The sequence below is a fragment of the Heptranchias perlo genome, chromosome 16 (assembly GCF_035084215.1).
Source record: "Heptranchias perlo isolate sHepPer1 chromosome 16, sHepPer1.hap1, whole genome shotgun sequence".
In the NCBI taxonomy this organism is placed as follows: Eukaryota; Metazoa; Chordata; class Chondrichthyes; order Hexanchiformes; family Hexanchidae; genus Heptranchias; species Heptranchias perlo.
In genome coordinates, this window is record NC_090340.1 from 25,256,343 (window position 1) to 25,275,591 (window position 19,249).

A 19,249-nucleotide genomic window follows, 5' to 3' on the forward strand; every position below is an offset into this window, starting at 1 on the left:
AAAGACATTTTTTTAAAACACCATTTCTTTTAATGCCCCTGTGATTTTCTCCCATGTTACTTACAGCAGTATCCAAGAGATTAATCTTTAATTCCTGGAAACTCCAGGACATTTCTGGATTAATGTATATTTTCTCTATTTTGATGTATGATAGAGGGATAAATGCCAACGGACAGATTGGCCTTTTCCCACCATTGACTTTTCTTATATTCTTAGATCTTTAAATAAGTTTGCAGTTTTCCTTTTTTTAATATAATAAATCTCATTCCTTAAAGTCTCTTTGAAGTTGATGGCTCTAGCTACTGGACACCCAACAACATCAAGTCAACCAATACATGCATTATATAAAATTGTTTTTACAGTTCATCCTACTTGGATAGGTTTAGAATCTGCCTCCTCGTTATTTGCCAAGATTAAAAAGGTGTAGAACCCCACCCTCCAGTAATTATTTTTGTAATTTCAGACAGGGAAATTATATTTGGTTGTAAACATTACTTACATCAGAGACAAATTAATGGAGGCTCCAGTTAGTAAATGCAATATCCAGTGTGGTACTGAACCATACAGAGCAGGGAGGGCCCAAGTTTGGATCTTGGTTTGTTTTGTTAGTTGATCTCAGCCAGGATGCCATAAAGGACATTATAATTGTTCTCAACATCAATGGACTAGGGAAGGAAAAATCAGGCAGGGTTCACACTCCTAATTGCTGTTCAATGACCTTTGCTGGAAAGAGCATATCAATGGAATTGGCTGTGATGTTCTTCAAGGAAGAATAGATTACCAATATTCACTGTCCAGACTTGCATGATGTGGAGATGACGGTGATGGACTGGGGTTGACAATTGTAAACAATTTTACAACACCAAGTTATAGTCCAACAAATTTATTTTAAATTCCACAAGCTTTCGGAGGCTTCCTCCTTCCTCATTTCCACACCGTTCACCTGAGGAAGGAGGAAGCCTCCGAAAGCTTGTGGAATTTAAAATAAATTTGTTTGACTATAACTTGGTGTTGTAAAATTGTTTACAATAGACTTGCATGAATAAGGATCTTTTGGGCAATATGCATGTGGCTATTGGTGACTGGAACTGAATCCCAGCATGAGTCAACATCTTCAAGAAAGGAAGGAAAAAATTGGAAACAAAAGAGACTAATTATAAACATAAACAGTAGAGAGAAAAAAACAAATTAACCAGCTTTAAAAAACTTGAAACAAAGACAAATGAACATGAGCATTCATTACAGGTCTTATAGTTCTTAGTTTTGTGTAATACAGTAGTGCAATGATATTATTTTATAAACAGAAATTTCTCGGTCAGTATCCTCCCCTCCCCTCTTCTCCAGAAGATGTTTGATTCCTTACTGGGGGACAGTTCCACAGGCACAGGTCATCCCTCATTTCTTCACCCAAGTGGCCATTATTCATGTTTAAGCATTAATGGTGAATATCGGCAGTCTGTTTGACTGTGGGGGCAGGGAGACATCACAGCCAAGCCGATCCAGTCTTCACCCAATATCCACACACGTACACTTAGAGCAGGGGTGATTGGATAGTGATTGGAGGTGGGCACTCTGCCCTATATCCCCTAATGCTTTGGTGATGAAGCAATGCACTTTGACACAATTCTCATCGTCATGTTGCATTGTTGGCCAAACACTTGAAGAAATACAGTCTCTCTTAAATATCTTCCACTATAGTGTTTCTGCCTAATATCTAAAGCTAAATAATTCTCTTGTTTTCTGTCAATAAATAGAACCTTGCAATTATGTTATTTTCCTAAATAATCTATATATATATATATAGTTACCTATTATTCACAGGCCACAAAGTGAAAATAAAAATGCTAAAACCTGTTTTACAGGCTGCATGTGGGACTATTGTGATAACTATGTCATCGGTCTCTCCTGCTAATCTAGAGGTAAGTGACACCAGCTGAATTAAGCTGCTTTCATAGTGCAGCTCTGGTCTTGGGAGAGTGACTTAAGTGTGCCACTCCTTTACATTTACATTCATAAAAGCACAGCCAGTCTCCCTATCAGCTGACTGCAAAGTGGGTCCCGGTGTTTTGCATACATGCCGACTGGCTGTGACAGTGTAAAAGCACACAGTCTCTCTGTAATTACACCAGCAACGAGAAATGTCATGATGTTAGTGCAGGGGATCACCACACACTTATATGTCATGCTGTCAATAGCAGGATTGCAGTGTTACCATCAGGACAGCCTGTTTATTGACCAAAGGAAGAACAGCAGCAGTCAGGGAGGTCCAGTAAAAAAAACTATCTTAAAAAATCGGTGCATTTAGTTTGATGTTGCTGCCAGCTGTGGAGGACTCATGTGTCAGGAACCAGCAGCACAAGGGTGGTTAAAAACAACTTTAGAAAAGCACTATAGTAACTGACAAAGCTAAATTCTCAACCCGCCCCAATGATCAAGATACAATATGTTTTCAAGTTTTTTAAAAAGATACTGATCTACACTCCACCAATTGTATCTAGGTAGCGCAACTGGTTCCCTATTGGCCTTGAAAATAGTTAACATCTTGATTGACTGACCATTGAGAGGTCACTTGATCATCAAATGGGCCATCTTTAACATCAAAGTAAAGACAGCGTGACATGTAAGTGCGCAGTGATCCCTGTACTAACATCAAAGTAAAGAAAGCCATATAATTGACAGACAGCCTCATGGTCCCCAATTCCCTGTTTTCATTCTGACCCAAATTTCCCCAATCAACTGCACTTATATTTTCCATTTAGTTATTTTATACCATTTCCTCACCTCTTCTACTTTGTGCCTCATTCTTCAATGGTTTCTTCACATTTCATCATCTATATGCAGCCCCCGATGACATAATCTGGAAGCAAGGGGTTAGATTATATAATTTACTGATGACACTCAGCTCTACATATCAGCTTCCTCTTTTGATTCCATGGCTATTGCTCGACTCTCTAACTGCCTGTCCAGCATCCAGTCTTGGATGAATCAGAATTTCTAGCAACCCAATGTAGATAAAGTTGAAGCCAACTTATTTTGCTCCTGTCTGTTCCTATCTGCCTTTCCTCTTAATTCCTTCAAGCACTCCAATTATCATTTAGGGCTGATGGTGCACAACCTTGGTTTATTGCTTGATCTGGAACTTGCTTTTCTTCTCCACACCTGTTCTGTCACCAAGACCATCTTCTTCTGCCTTTTGAAACAGTGCTCACCTCCACTCCTTTATCTGCCACTGCTGCCAAGCTTTTAATCTATGACTATCACCTTGAGGCTCAACTTATCTAAAGCTCTACTAGTTGGCCTCCCCCCATCCATCCTCCATAAATTGGAACCCTTTCAGAATCCTTACCCACTCAAAACCCACTCACCAGGTTCTACTGGCACCCTGTGTCACTTTATATCAATTTCAAATCCTTGTGCTTACCTTCAAAAGCCTCCCTGGCCTTGGACCGCTCCATCTCAGCAACTTCCTTTAGACCTACATTGTGGCTCCCCCCCGTTTGACCCTCTAATCCTTCTTCCCCATCCTCAATGTTCCACCATTAATGGCTGCTCTTTCAGCTACCATTCTCCTCTATTCTGGACTTCCCTCTCTAAATCCCTCTGCCTACATCCTCTCATTACTTTCAAAAGATTTCTCAAAACATTTTTCTTCATCCTCTCTTTCTGTCCCATCTCCTAATTCAATCTTTTTTTTTAATCTCCTACTCTGCATCCACTTTTTCTTCTGCACACTGTAAAGTGTTCTGAGGTCTTTCTGATGTGAGCAATGCTATATAAAGACAAGTTGTTGTTGTGGCACTAATTAGATCCAATTTAGGACTATCATGCTCAAGGTTGCTTGGGTTCAAATCCTGTGTCAGCTGTTAGCCCTCTTGTATATTGTCCAAGTGACCGTTCTTCATGTGCGAGCCTAATGAGTGTCAGCAAGCTATTTGCCTGTGGAAGGCACTACAGCTGAGCCCAATTCTGTTCTCGCTTGACATCCAAATGTGTGCACGGTCCAGCATAGGTTATTCGATAGCTATCATGAGCAGCAACCCTGGCTGAATTTTTCCCCTCCCTAGCCCAGGGGCGCATGGTCTAATCGTAGAGCACCGACTGCAGCCCTGGCTGAGATCTGCTAACGCAGCACAGACCAGAGATCTGGGTCTAGAAATTGTTTGACGTTGTGCCTGTTTTATAGGCATAAAACAGGAAGTGTGCTGCCTGCTGTAAAGGGAGAAAAAGAGGCATCCTAGGTCCGTGCCTGAAACAGGCGTTAGGCCCTTTGCATATGCAGCGTGGCGGCCCGAAATCCAATGCTGATTTGCCGGTGAGCTGCCTGGGGACACCCAGCATGCATCTGCAGCGCGCCAGTCTCATTTAAATGAGGCCCAAAGTCCAATATCAGGCGAGCCTCGGGCCTACCCGTTCCAGTGCAGGGATCGTTCCCTGTGCCTAGTACGCAATGGCAGGCTGATGCTATCCAATTTCTAGGCCCTGGTCTATACAATTTAGTACTACATGACATGGTATTCTTATCCACTCGGCTATCTATAACTCATTCATAGATAGATAATATGTCAAGAAAGCTTTAAAAATGATAAAATCAGATACTAATTTATTTTGCTTACTATGATTTGTTATTAAAAAAACTTTTAAAAATCTTATGTTGGTTAAGCATTTCCATCTGGGTGGGAGGCAGGAGTCCAACCTTTCTTATAGAAATGAGGCCCGGAGCTAAAATCTCTCCGGGCCTCGGCATGTGAGCTTGTCGCTCGCCCTGGCCCCCACACACACTGAACACCCCCTCAAGATAAAATCGCCCTCGATGTCTGAAGTTCACACTAAGTGTGATCAACATATGGAATGGATTTATGGGTAGAGTAATGAAGGCAAAAAGTTTGGAAACATTAAGAAACAGCTGAATGTTGTGATTGGGGAACTGTAGGTTCTTTCTGCATAGATGAGCTTATCTGGGCTAAATGGCCACCTCATCGGTATCTATCTTATGATTTGGCAGCGGTCGGGGCCTCATCTGGTGGACAATGTGAAGAGTGAACCTAGATTTGCTTTCTACTCTCCATCATACAAGATGTTGGTACACTAATGTGCTATTCAGAGATACTGAATCAATCACTGTGTTTTGCTTCATACAATAAATGTAACAAAATATTTATATTACTCTAGTCACCTGTTATAAACTATCCTTTAAAATACATAACTGATTTTCACTCTCGAGAATCATCAAGAGCCTTGGCAAGGAATACCCAGCATACTTAAAGATTTGGCAGAAAGTTTCTTTAAACATTGTGTGAAAGAAAGTATGTTTCTGTAAACATTTAGAAGGTTCTTTATAGTCACTTTGTTATCCAACGTTGACAAGGTCTGGATTTCACCAAAGATGTTTTTCCAGCAATGACACTAGAATAATATCTGGTCAGGAAATCACCGTTTCATTGTACAGTGCTCGAAGTCTTTGCTGCTTCGCTGCTCATTTTAGTTCTGTGCTGTGTCCTGTGACATAAATTAAATAATTCAATCAAACATATCAGAGTATTTCGTCAATGGCAATGTATGTATGTGGCACAGTGGAACTTCAGTATGCGGTACTACAGGATGTGGGAGCGTGCCCGGAGTTAGCACTCCGTTAACGTACTGATATCATCAGTGCCACCCTGACAAAGCACTGACACAGGCCGCGCATTTCCCCAACATCAAGCTGCTCTCATAGCCCTTTTAGCGGTTGGCTTAAAATAGATTTGAGGATGCCTGAGGACAGCCCGTCTGGGTTCCACCTTGGCTGCGGTTGGTTTGTAATCTGGGGTTAATTAAAAAGAGACAGAAAGTCACCTGCAAAAAACAGATGGGTACTTACTCTTACCAAAAGAGACAACATTGATATGCCCTGATCCTTAAGAATCAATATGGATGTAAAATCATTTCTAGAATATTAACTATTTAAATATCTTAATTTATCAACAGGAAGAAAAACTTCAACTTGTAGCCCCCAAAAAAAAGTTTTAGTAAAAATCCTTATAACCAACTGGCACAGTTGGTAAATGTAGAACTCAGGAAAACAGATTAGGTCAAATAAAAAAATAAAATAAAATAAATAAAGGCACACAATGTCTTATATCTCTCAGGTAATCACAAACAATTTCTTATCAAATGCATTGCTAGAGCTTGCCTCATTAGGGTAGCACTCTTGCCTCTGAGTCACAGCATTGTGGGTTCAAGTTCCAAATCAATACTGGAGCACATAATCCAGGCTGACGCTACGGTGCTGATCTGACAGAGGTGTCATCTTTCAGATGAGATGTTAAACCAAGGCCCTGTCTGCCTGTTGAGGTAGATATAAGAGATCTCTTGGCACTATTCGTTGGTATCTGTCCCGGTTCATCCCCAACAGTTCAGTAACACAGGACGCTGTGCTCTACGGGTTGTTCCCCGCGACGCACACTGAGACAGATATCAACTGCTGCCGGAAGATCATCAACTCAGTGAAGGAGGCCCTTTGGTCCACCGGAAATCTGTTGGTCTTCCAGCTGAAGGAGCTGTCCACGACCGAGTGTTGCTGACTGGCACAGTCCAAGGTCCAGGAGTACATGCTGCAGGACGCACTGAAGCAAGGTGTGACCTATGCAAAGGCTCTATGGGGAAAGGCCGCCATGTAAGGCCATCCCACCTTGTATTGTACAGCATGTATTATAAGATATGTACTGTGTTTTAAATTGTAATATTGGAATTGTATTATTTTGATTTGTATCGCCTTGGAATTGTGGTTTCTTTAAATGCTATGAAATAAAGTATATTTTGAAGTATAAAAAAAAGGTGGATATAAGAGATCCCTTGGCATTATTCAAAGAAGAGCAACAAGCTCTCCTGCCATTCAGCTCATTTGCTATTTGTGGGATCTCGACATGTACAAACTGGCTGCCATGTTTGCCTACTTAACAACAGTGACTATATTTCAAAAGTAATTCATTGTAATGAAGTGCTTTGAATTGTACTGAGTATGGGATAATGCACTATATAAAAGCAAGTTCTCTATTTCCTTCTTTCTTTTGAAGTGCAGTCACTGTTGTTATGTGGGTAAATGTGACAGCCAACTTGCGTACAGCAAGATCCCGAAAATAGCAAATGAGATGAATGACTATCCTTTAGTGACGAAGGTTGAGAGAGGAATGTTGGCCAGAAATCCGGGAAAACTCCATGCTTTGTTTCAATAGTGTCATCGGATTTTCCACGTTCACCTGAACCATTGGAACAGGCAGACAGGGCCTCTGTTAGATCTTATCTAAAGAACTGGCTGTGCCTTGGAGCGTCACGATGCACCGGCTGTGACTTGGAGTGGTACAATGCACTGGATGTGCCGTGGTGTGGTACGATGTATGGACTGTGCCTTGGAGTGGTACGATGTATTGGCTGCTCCTTAGAATGATAAAGAAGAGGTACTTGAAAGGCTAGCTATACTTAAAGTAGATAAGTCACCCAGTCTAGATGGGATGCATCCTAGTTTGCTGAGGGAAGTAAGAGTGGAAATTGCGGAGTTACTGGCCATAATCTTCCAAACATCCATAGATACGGGGGTGGTGCCAGAGGACTGGAAAATTGCAAATGTTATACCTTTGTTCAAAAAAGGGTGTAAGGATAAACCCAGCAACTTTAGGCCAGTCAGTTTAATCTCGGTGGTGGGAAAACTTTTGGAAATGATAATCCGGGACAGAATTAACAGTCACTTGGACGAGTGTGGATTGATTAGAGAAAGCCAGCATGGATTTGTTAAAGGCAAATTGTGTTTAACTAACCTGATAGAGTTTTTTGATGAGGTAACAGAGAGGGTAGATGAAGGCAATGCAGTTGATGTGGTGTATATGGACTTTCAAAAGATGTTTGATAAAGTGCCGCATGGTAGGCTTATCATCAAGATTGCAGCCCATGGAATAAAGGGGGCAGTAGCAACATGGATACAAAATTGGCTAAGTGACAGGAAACAGAGAGTAGTGGTGAACGGTTATTTTTTGGACTGGAGGGAGATGTACAGTGGTGTTCCCAAGGGGTCGGTGCTGGGACCACTGCTTTTCTTGATGTATATTAATGACTTGGACTTGGGTGTACAGGACACAATTTCAAAATTTGCAGATAACACAAAACTTGGAAGGATAGTAAACAGTAAGGAGGATAGTGATAGACTTCAAGAGGATATAGATATGCTGGTGGCATGGGCGGACACGTGGCAGATGAAATTTAACGCAGAGAAATGCAAAATGATACATTTCGGTAGGAAGAATGAGGAGAGGCAATATAAACTAGCAGACACAATTCTAAAAGGGGTACAGGAACAGAGAGATCTGGGGATATATGTGCACAAATTATTGAAGGTGGCAGGGCAGGTTGAGAAAGCGGTTAAAAATCATACGGGATCCTGAGCTTTATAAATAAAGGCATAGAGTACAAAAGTATGGAAGTCATGATGAAGTCATAAAACACTGGTTGGGCCACAACTGGAGTATTGTGTCCAGTTCTGGGCACCGCACTTTAGGAAAGATGTGAAGGCCTTAGAGAGGGTACAGAAGAGATTTATTGGAATGATTCCAGGGATGAGGGACTTTAGTTACGTGGATAGACTGGAGAAGCTGGGGTTGTTCTCCTTGGAACAGAGAAGGTTGATAGGAGATTTGATCGAGGTATTCAAAATCATGAAGGGTCTAAACAGAGTAGATAGAGAGAAACTGTAGCCATTGGTGGAAGGGTCAAGAACCAGAGGACATAGATTTAAGGTGATTGGCAAAAGAACCAAAGGTGACATGAGGAAAAACATTTTTACACAGTGAGTGCTTAGGATCTGGAATGCACTGCCCGAGGGGTTGGTGGAGGCAGATTCATTCATGGCCTTCAAAAGGGAACTGGATAAATACCTGAAAGGAAATAATTTGCAGGACTACGGGGATAGGGCAGGGGAGTGGGACCAGCTGGATTGCTCTTGCATAGAGCCGGCGCGGACATGGTGGGCCGAATGGCCTCCTCCTGTGCTGTAACCTTATATAATTCTATGAATGGTATGATGCACTGGCTGTGCCTTGGAGTGGTATGATGTATTGACAGTGCCTTGGAGTGTTACAATGTATTGGCTGTGCCTTGGAGTGCCACGATGCAATGGTTGTGCCTTGGAGTGGTACAATGTATGACTATGCTGTGGAGTGGTAGCATGTATTGACTGTGCCTTGGAGTGGTACGTGTATTGACTGTTCGACCATGCCTTGGAGTGGTACGATGCATTGGCTATGCGTTGGAGTGGTACGATGCACTGGCTGTGCCTTGGAGTGGAACGATGTACTGACTGTGCCTTGGAGTGGAACGATGTACTGACTGTGCCTTGGAGTGGTACGATGCACTGGCTGTGCCTTGGAGTGGAACGATGCACTGGCTGTGCCTTGGAGTGGAACGATGCACTGGCTGTGCCTTGGAGTGGAACGATGTACTGACTGTGCCTTGGAGTGGAACGATGTACTGACTGTGCCTTGGAGTGGTATGATGAACTGGCTGTGCCATGGAGTGGTACGATGTACTGACTGTACCTTGGAGTCGTACAATACACTGGCTGTGCCTTGGAGAGGTACGATGCACTGGCTGTGTCTTGGAGTGGTACGATGCACTGGCTGTGCCTTGGAGAGGTACGATGTACTGACTGTGCCTTGGAGAGGTACGATGTAATGACTGTACTATGGAGTGGTACGATGCACTGGCTGTGCCTTGGAGTGCCACAATGTATTGGCTGTGTCTTGGAGTGGTACGATGCACTGGCTGTGCCCTGGAGTGGTACGGTGTAATGACTGTACTATGGAGAGGTACGATGTACAGACTGTGCCTTGGAGTCGTATGATACACTGGCTGTGCCTTGGAGTGGTACGATGTACTGACTGTGCCTTGGAGTGTTACAATGTATTGGCTGTGCCTTGGAGTGGTACGATGCACTTGCTGTGCTTTGGAGAGGTACGATGTACAGACTGTGCCTTGGAGTCGTATGATACACTGGCTGTGCCTTGGAGTGGTACGATGCACTGGCTGTGCCTTGGAGTGTTACAATGTATTGGCTGTGCCTTGGAGTGCCACGATGTACTGGCTGTGCCTTGGAGTGGTACGATGCACTGGCTGTGCCTTGGAGTGGTACGATGCACTGGCTGTGCCTTGGAGAGGTACAATGTATGGACTGTGCCTTGGAGTGCCACGATGCACTGACTGTGCCTTGGAGTGGTACGATGCACTGGCTGTGCCTTGGAGAGGTACAATGTATGGACTGTGCCTTGGAGTGCCACGATGCACTGGCTGTGCCTTGGAGAGGTACAATGCACTGGCTGTGCCTTGGAGTGCCACAATGTATGGACTGTGCCTTGGAGTGCCACGATGCACTGACTGTGCCTTGGAGTGGTACGATGCACTGGCTGTGCCTTGGAGTGGTACGATGCACTGGCTGTGCCTTGGAGTGGTACGATGCACTGGCTGTGCCTTGGAGAGGTATGATGCACTGGCTGTGCCTTGGAGTGGTACAATGTATTGGCCGTGCCTTGGAGTGCCTCGATGTACTGGCTGTGCCTTGGAGTGGTACGATGCACTGGCTGTGCCATGGAGTGGTTCGATGTATTGGGTGTGCTATGGAGTGGTACGATGTATTGGGTGTGCCTTGGAGTGGTACGATGTAATGACTGTGCCTTGAAGTGGTACGATGTATTGGCTGAGCCTTGGAGTGGTACGATGTATTGGCTGAGCCTTGGAGTGGTACGATGTATTGGCTGTGCCTTGGAGTGCCTCAATGTACTGGCTGTGCCTTGGAGTGGTATGATGTAATGACTGTACTATGGAGTGGTACGATGCACTGGCTGTGCCTTGAAGTGGTACGATGTATTGACTGTGCCGTGGAGGGGTACGATGCACTGGCTGTGCCCTGGAGTGGTACGATGTAATGACTGTACTATGGAGTGGTACGATGCACTGGCTGTGCCTTGAAGTGGTACGATGTAATGGGTGTGCCTTGGAGTGGTACGATGTATTGGCTGAGCCTTGGAGTGGTAAGATGTATTGGCTGAGCCTTGGAGTGGTACGATGTATTGGCTGAGCCTTGGAGTGGTACGATGTATTGGCTGAGCCTTGGAGTGATACGATGTATTGGCTGAGCCTTGGAGTGGTACGATGTATTGGCTGAGCCTTGGAGTGATACGATGTATTGGCTGAGCCTTGGAGTGGTACGATGTATTGGCTGAGCCTTGGAGTGGTACGATGTATTGGCTGTGCCTTGGAGTGCCTCAATGTACTGGCTGTGCCTTGGAGTGGTATGATGTAATGACTGTACTATGGAGTGGTACGATGCACTGGCTGTGCCTTGAAGTGGTACGATGTATTGACTGTGCCGTGGAGGGGTACGATGCACTGGCTGTGCCCTGGAGTGGTACGATGTAATGACTGTACTATGGAGTGGTACGATGCACTGGCTGTGCCTTGAAGTGGTACGATGTAATGGGTGTGCCTTGGAGTGGTACGATGTATTGGCTGAGCCTTGGAGTGGTAAGATGTATTGGCTGAGCCTTGGAGTGGTACGATGTATTGGCTGAGCCTTGGAGTGGTACGATGTATTGGCTGAGCCTTGGAGTGATACGATGTATTGGCTGAGCCTTGGAGTGGTACGATGTATTGGCTGAGCCTTGGAGTGATACGATGTATTGGCTGAGCCTTGGAGTGGTACGATGTATTGGCTGAGCCTTGGAGTGGTACGATGTATTGGCTGAGCCTTGGAGTGGTACGATGTATTGGCTGAGCCTTGGAGTGATACGATGCACTGACTGTGCCTTGGAGTGGTACGATGCACTGGCTGTGCCTTGAAGTGGTACGATGTATTGGCTGTGCCTTGAAGTGGTACGATGTATTGGCTGAGCCTTGGAGTGGTTCGATGTATTAGATGTTTATCAAGAAATATTGAAATATAATACATGAAGTGATACAAGAATTGTATATATTCAATGAATTCTTTAATATTTATTATTCAATAATATTTCGATTGTGAAATGTCAAAATATGAAGAATATGTAAAGTTTCCTCTGGAACTCCTCTAGTTAATTTTTGTGAACTGTTCATAAATCTTTCTTCACCTGCCTTATCAGATGGATTCTTAAAATAAAAAATCTCATTAAAATAGCCTATATTTGTGGAATTTCATGCCATTTATTGTCTATAAGAAGCCTCAGCACCTAACTCGGCCCAAAATTGAGTGACAATCTTTAATCAACTTCTAAGATTATGATAACATTACCAGATGATTCCATGTAGAGCAACTGAGGCTCTCTTTCTCTGTGTGTGTGTGTCTCTCTCTCTTATAGGGCTGTGCTCTGTAGAGAATATTTCTCTTTTTCCCATATATAGAAAACTAGGAAACAAGCAAAAACTGACCAACGGCTTCAAAAAAACTGACACAGCCTCTAAAAAACTGATGACTGAAGAATGACCTACAACGAACATACACACATAGGCACTTTCCAGCAGAGATCACTAGATAGTGATCAGGGGTGGAAACTCTGTCTGTTTTCCTTTCTCTAACCCATGACGCTGAGGCTTCCCTCACTGTCACCATGAAACTTGTGATCAAATCCATGTAGGGCATTTATTTGCTGAGTTGTCAGCGCAGCTCTTTTTAGAATTTGTTTTTTTATGTGGCTTCAAAGTTTACATCATTTATTTAATGGGATGTTACAGACCTGACATTGCTGCAATAGTCTGAATTGTTACTTTTGATTTTTTACGTTTGCTTAGTAAGAAGCCATCGCCTAAGAACAGTAATTGGCCCCACAGGTAAGATACAAGTCAAAGATGTATGTATGGATTGAAATTGCATCCCTCTCCCTCGCCCCTAGCTAGCTGCATATCCCTTAAAGATCTTCTTCTTGACTCCAGGCAAGGCAGAGAGACTGAGGTATCCAGCCTGTTCCATTATTTCATTTGGCCAGCTGTGTCCTTACAGTAAATAACGCAATAAGTTGCTCTCGGTTCCCCGATGAGTAGCATCTGGCTTGATTTACTGCACCCCCTGCCCTGTGTGTGGTGGCCCATAGTTTGCAGCCCTGGTTTCTGCGGGGAAATTGGAGTAAGAGAAGGCATAGGATTGGAGTCAACAACTCGAGCCTTGCCATGGGAGGTCCCTTAGTGTACAAAACATGGTAACTAGTGTAATAAAAGATCAAGCTGAACGTGCAGTTCCTTGGAGAGAGGATTGTAATCTCACATTTAATAAAGCTCAATGGTTTCCCAATAATGGAATGAATGTGATGCATAGATAGCGCTGTGTGATATATTAGTAATAAAGCTTACTTTCATTAAAACAGTGGACAAAGGAATTTCATACGAACACGCTAATGTCTGATTTTAACTCACAAGAATCCCATTTTATCCTTTTAGCAACCACAGTGATGTGATCAGACTAATCACCTTAGGAGATCGCATTCCCACTCACAATCTTAGACTTCAATCCAAGCTCCTTTATATATAATGATTCATAGTCGATTGGTTAACTCCCAAGGTTATAACGAAGGGCCAATGAAGACAATGCAACAGCACAAAGAAATAAACATCACATTCAATTAATATAACTGTGCCCATCAGGCTGAATATTCCTAAAAAGTGCCACTTATTATTATTTAAATTGCCCTCCCTCCCAGTGCACCTATCATTCTCTGACTGGGCAGTCACTTACTGCTAGGGTTCTGCCACTGGTACTCCTGAGCTAGAATAAGTACAAAAGCAGCGTGGGTCGATCTGGTTTCTGATTTCCTTTCCTCCCTCTGGGAAAAGGGTATCCTCTCTGCTCTCTGCTTTACTCCCTCCGGAAAGCACCTCGTCTCAGCCCTCCTGGCCAGATTGTGGCTTGAAATGGGGCTTGATTTTGACCCCGAGCCGGTAAGGGGGCAGGGGGGTCGAATTGCGGACGGGAAACCTGGAAGTACGGAAGCCAGGGCGAGGACGTGTTTAGGTAAGTCTTCAGGTAAGTCTTTGATTGTATGGATGGGAGGGGCATAGGTGGGCATGGGTCCACAGGGCACCGATGGGCATGGGGCATCGATGGACATGGGTGGGCACGGGAGGGGGAGTCAGTCAAGGGGGGGGGGGGGTGTCGGGATCGGGGGTCATCGCGGGGGTCCACGATCATTGGGGGGGTCGCTGCAGGTAGGCTTGTTGAGCCTGGGGAAAGCACTCCTGCTCCCCCGGGCACACAAGCTGTGTCAGGAAGGCACTTACCTGCAGTTTCGGGCCTTCTCGCCTCCTTTCATGAGGCGTGAAGGAGAAAGCCCGGGAATCGCGGCCCCAGGGGTTGAAATTGCAAAATCTGTAAAAATGGAGGCCCACAGCCTCCTTTGAAGCTTTCAGTCACCAACCCGCCTCCTGGGAGTGGGTTGGCCACCCGCCCCTCACCCGGCGAAAACTGGAAATGGGCGAGTTGGAAGCAGGTTGGGCGTGGGTCTGAAATGGTTGCGATTTTCAATGACCCCCCTGCCCCCAACCCACCTGTTTTTCAATGTTAAAATTCTGTCCATGGTGTGGGGAGTTGCAGGAATTTCTCTTTCCTGAACATGTACAGGCCGATGGACAATTGTCTCTACAATCTGTGTTGATTGTTGGTAAGCATGTATTGAGACTAGTGTATGCCTGAGTATTCTTGTTGTTAAGGCCTGCTGTCTGACTGGGCAGGGCAGTGGTGTTGCACATTGGAGTGGAGACTGGTGGATTGACCCCAACTCTGCTCCAAGAATTGATTTAAGCTGTGGCCAGGAGGTGCCAGGTGAGAGTCAGGACTTCATGGGAGGCACATGCTTGATCCTGGATTGGAACGTTGAGCATCAATTGTCAGGCTCAGATTCACCACTGCCAAACGGGAGAATTCCAAATCCCATTTTATATAGTTTTGAGGGGTAAATACAATCCTTTTGAGGATCTTAATCTGATTTAGTTTAGGGCAACCGTGGAATGAAGCTTATTTTAAGACTATTACCTGTGTCCCTTACCATTTCTGGGTTTTTTTTTTGCAAGTATGAGGCCCCAATAATGAATGTTACATCTTGTCGAATCCAGTAAAAAGTTATTGTACTACAGTGAAGATATAGGCAGCCTATCCCATTTATTTTTGTTGCCCTTTAAAACATTGTCATTATCCAGGCAGGGCAGAGAGTCGTTTAAAGAGACAGGCTGAATATAGAGCAGCTTTAGTAGCGAAGGAGGTTATTTATTCCCATCTCTATAAGGCACCCGGTCATTCTAGAAGGCAGGGTACAGCTACACAGTCAATGCTTTAAGCTGGATCCCTTTGAAATATTTTCCTGGGCTGAGAAGGGCATGACCAATCATATGCCTGTTTAATTGTATCCTTGTCAGACAAAGTCTTGGGAATCTCCCCTTCCCCATCAAACAGAAGTTTCTATAAAGCTTATTAATTTAGGGGGTGGGGGGGTGGGGAGGGAGATGTCACAGTCTGAGGAGGATAATGTTAAAAGAGGGTGATTTCTGATTCAGGTCTACTTTCCCCGATTGCCACCAAAAAAAAAATCTGGTTCTAATTTTTCAAGCAGCAGGGAGTTGTTTGTGGTAGATTTTCGTCTCCCAGCAGGAGGTGGGTGGGGTGAGAGCAAGGGACGCCCAGAGGAGTTCAGTGGGGACCTGTCCCATTTCAGGGTCATCCCTCATCTGCATGATTGAGGTGAGCTGCCAGCGTGAAAAATGAATATCGTAAACCCCTGCGCCTGCATCTATACAGGAATATCGTAAACCCCTTCGCCTGCATCTATACAGGAATATCGTAAACCCCTTCGCCTGCGCGTATACAGGAATATCGTAAACCCCTGCGCCTGCATCTATACAGGAATATCGTAAACCCCTTCGCCTGCGCGTATACAGGAATATCGTAAACCCCTTCGCCTGCATCTATACAGGAATATCGTAAACCCCTTCGCCTGCATCTATACAGGAATATCGTAAACCCCTTCGCCTGCATCTATACAGGAATATCGTAAACCCCTGCGCCTGCATCTGTACAGGAATATCGTAAACCCCTTCGCCTGCATCTGTACAGGAATATCGTAAACCCCTTCGCCTGCATCTATACAGGAATATCGTAAACCCCTTCGCCTGCATCTGTACAGGAATATCGTAAACCCCTTCGCCTGCATCTGTACAGGAATATCGTAAACCCCTTCGCCTGCATCTATACAGGAATATCGTAAACCCCTTCGCCTGCATCTATACAGGAATATCGTAAACCCCTGCGCCTGCATCTATACAGGAATATCGTAAACCCCTTCGCCTGCATCTATACAGGAATATCGTAAACCCCTGCACCTGCATCTATACAGGAATATCGTAAACCCCTTCGCCTGCGCGTATACAGGAATATCGTAAACCCCTTCGCCTGCATCTATACAGGAATATCGTAAACCCCTTCGCCTGCATCTATACAGGAATATCGTAAACCCCTTCGCCTGCGTGTGTACAGGAATATCGTAAACCCCTTCGCCTGCATCTATACAGGAATATCGTAAACCCCTTCGCCTGCATGTATACAGGAATATCGTAAACCCCTTCGCCTGCATGTATACAGGAATATCGTAAACCCCCTTCGCCTGCACGTGTACAGGAGTATTGTAAACCCCTTCGCCTGCACGTGTACAGGAGTATCGTAAACCCCTGCACCTGCATGTGTACAGGAATATCGTAAACCCCTTCGCCTGCACGTGTACAGGAATATCGTAAACCCCTTCGCCTGCGTGTATACAGGAATATCGTAAACCCCTGCACCTGCATGTGTACAGGAATATCATAATCCCCTGCGCCTGCATGTGTACAGGAATATCGTAAACCCCTACGCCTGCGCGTGTACAGGAATATCGTAAACCCCTACGCCTGCGCGTGTACAGGAATATTGTAAACCCCTGCGCCTGCGCGTGTACAGGAATATCGTAAACCCCTGCGTGTGTACAGGAATATCGTAAACCCCTGTGCGTGTACAGGAATATCGTAAACCCCTGCATGTGTACAGGAATATCGTAAACCCCTGCGCTTGCGCGTGTACAGGAATATCGTAAACCCCTGCGCGTGTACAGGAATATTGTAAACCCCTGCGCCTGCGCGTGTACAGGAATATCGTAAACCCCTGCGCGTGTACAGGAATATTGTAAACCCCTGCGCCTGCGCGTGTACAGGAATATCGTAAACCCCTGCGTGTGTACAGGAATATCGTAAACCCCTGCGCTTGCGCGTGTACAGGAATATTGTAAACCCCTGCGCATGTACAGGAATATCGTAAACCCCTGCGCCTGCGCGTGTACAGGAATATCGTAAACCCCTGCGCCTGCGCGTGTACAGGAATATCGTAAACCCCTGCGCCTGCGCGTGTACAGGAATATCGTAAATCCCAGCGCCTGTGCATATACAGGAATATCGTAAACCCCTGCACATGCATGTTTTCAGGAATATTGTTAACCCTCAGCCTGCGCGTATACAGGAATATTGTAAACCCCTGCGCCTGCATGTTTACAGGAATATCGTAAACCCTCGGCCTGCTCGTAATCCATCAATGTCAGTGTGAGATTCTTCTACTTCCAGCAGTTTAACAGCTAGGAAGTCAGAAGTTTCAAAGGGTGAAAATTAATAATATATTTCTCCTGTAAAGATGGAGCTTGTTAGATCGTTGGCCCAGATTTTGCTGTCAAAATAACGGTGAGGCTAATGGTTCTCGCTGATTATGTGCAAATGGTACAGCAACTTCAGGCGAGGGGCAGATGCGTGGTTAAAAGCGAATGTCCAAAGTTGTTGTCCAAGTTGCACTGCTCCATCGTTAGCTTCGCAAAAACAGCATCTCCCTGTCTGCCTCACCTTTGAAATGCATTGAACAGTGTGAAGTTGCTCTATTTGCACGGTAGATACGAACTAAACTCGTCACAGAAAGTTAAGTCTTGTCCATTCCAGGCTCAGTACCCTATTAACGATATGATAATTGTTACTTCCTGCCAGTCACTGGCACGGAAAATAAACTATTTCAAGTGTGGCGTCTCATTCCTTCAGGTTTTAATTGTTGTTGGCGATTTTAAAAATGTCAAATTTAAAATTTTAACTTTTTAAAAAACTTTTCCTTTCTGTCTCTTTTTTTCTCTCTCTCTTAATCCAGTCTTTCTTTCCTCCTCTTTCTGAACCTGATTTGACATTGAATTCACCTACTCTAATTTACACTTCCTTCTCAGTCCTTGCACTGTTCATTTCTCAATTCTTCAATCTGATCAGTTAAGGACATACACAAGGAGATTGCTGGTCCCGTTCACTCAGTTCCCAGATGCTCTGTTTCCCTCACTGCGACGTTGTCAGCTTGCACTTTCAGCAACTTGCCACGGAAAAAAAATTAAAAATCTAAACCTGCAAGGGTATGTCTAACTAACGGCAGATGCCGTTAGATGCCCTGCTACAGCAAATTATGGCCCATTGTCTAAACAAATGCACTTAGAATCCAGCCCCCTCTTACAGTGTGAAGCTCACCCCAAAGATTGCTTGATTTTTTTGATAGTAGAGGTAGTGTTTGGAGGGGGGACGGGTTCACTAGCGTATTGTGTAGTCTGTCACATTGCTTCTTGCTGAGTCCACTTTATCCTGATTTATTATTCTAGAGAGGATCCTCCCTAGATGATCTAATATCTTGGAAAAGATTTTACAATCAAAGTTAATAAGACAGGGAGAGTAATACTTTCGAAAATTCGGGCAAAGAATAATTAAGAGGATGGCAGGGGTCTCTGGGAGGGACTTTCTATTTAACTAAAACTTAAATTAAAATCTGCGGCATCAGGGGAAGGTGGGGTGAGGCAAGGGAGCTTCTGAATATATTTACTTAAAATAAATCTCTCAGCCACAGAGTACTCATTGTACTGGAACAAGACAGGCAACTTTTTCTGCTTCCTTCAGCAGGAACAGGCTGTCTATAAAATCCCTTCTAGTTTTTGGACAGTTGTGCTGGGTTCAGGTTTTTATACCGGGTAACGTGTCCTTTCCTCTGTTTACCCCTCTGATTTGTCCAGAATTCCCTGAAAGCTCCATTGGTTTCTAATTTTAGCTAATTTTAAATCTTTTCCCATCTCTTCAGCAACATGTCTCCTAGAAGGTGTGTCACGTGGCCGAGGTGATTCGTGAAATCAGATGACAATCAGATTTTCCTCGGCATTGATGAAAAATAATGAGGAGACAAAGGCCCGATGAC

The 19,249-nt window shown here is 44.4% G+C and overlaps 1 long non-coding RNA gene across 2 annotated transcripts in view; it reads left to right on the plus strand.

Moving 5' to 3' along the window:
* Positions 1-19,249, plus strand: part of LOC137333614 (uncharacterized) — a 40,447-nt gene that overhangs the window by 2,553 nt on the left and 18,645 nt on the right. Inside the window, exons 2-3 of one of the 2 annotated variants that reach the window (XR_010965938.1) lie at positions 1,863-1,919; positions 12,781-12,819. This is a non-coding gene — a long non-coding RNA (uncharacterized lncRNA). The remainder of the gene's footprint in view (positions 1-1,862; positions 1,920-12,780; positions 12,820-19,249) is intronic. The other variant, XR_010965939.1, reaches the window with a different exon arrangement.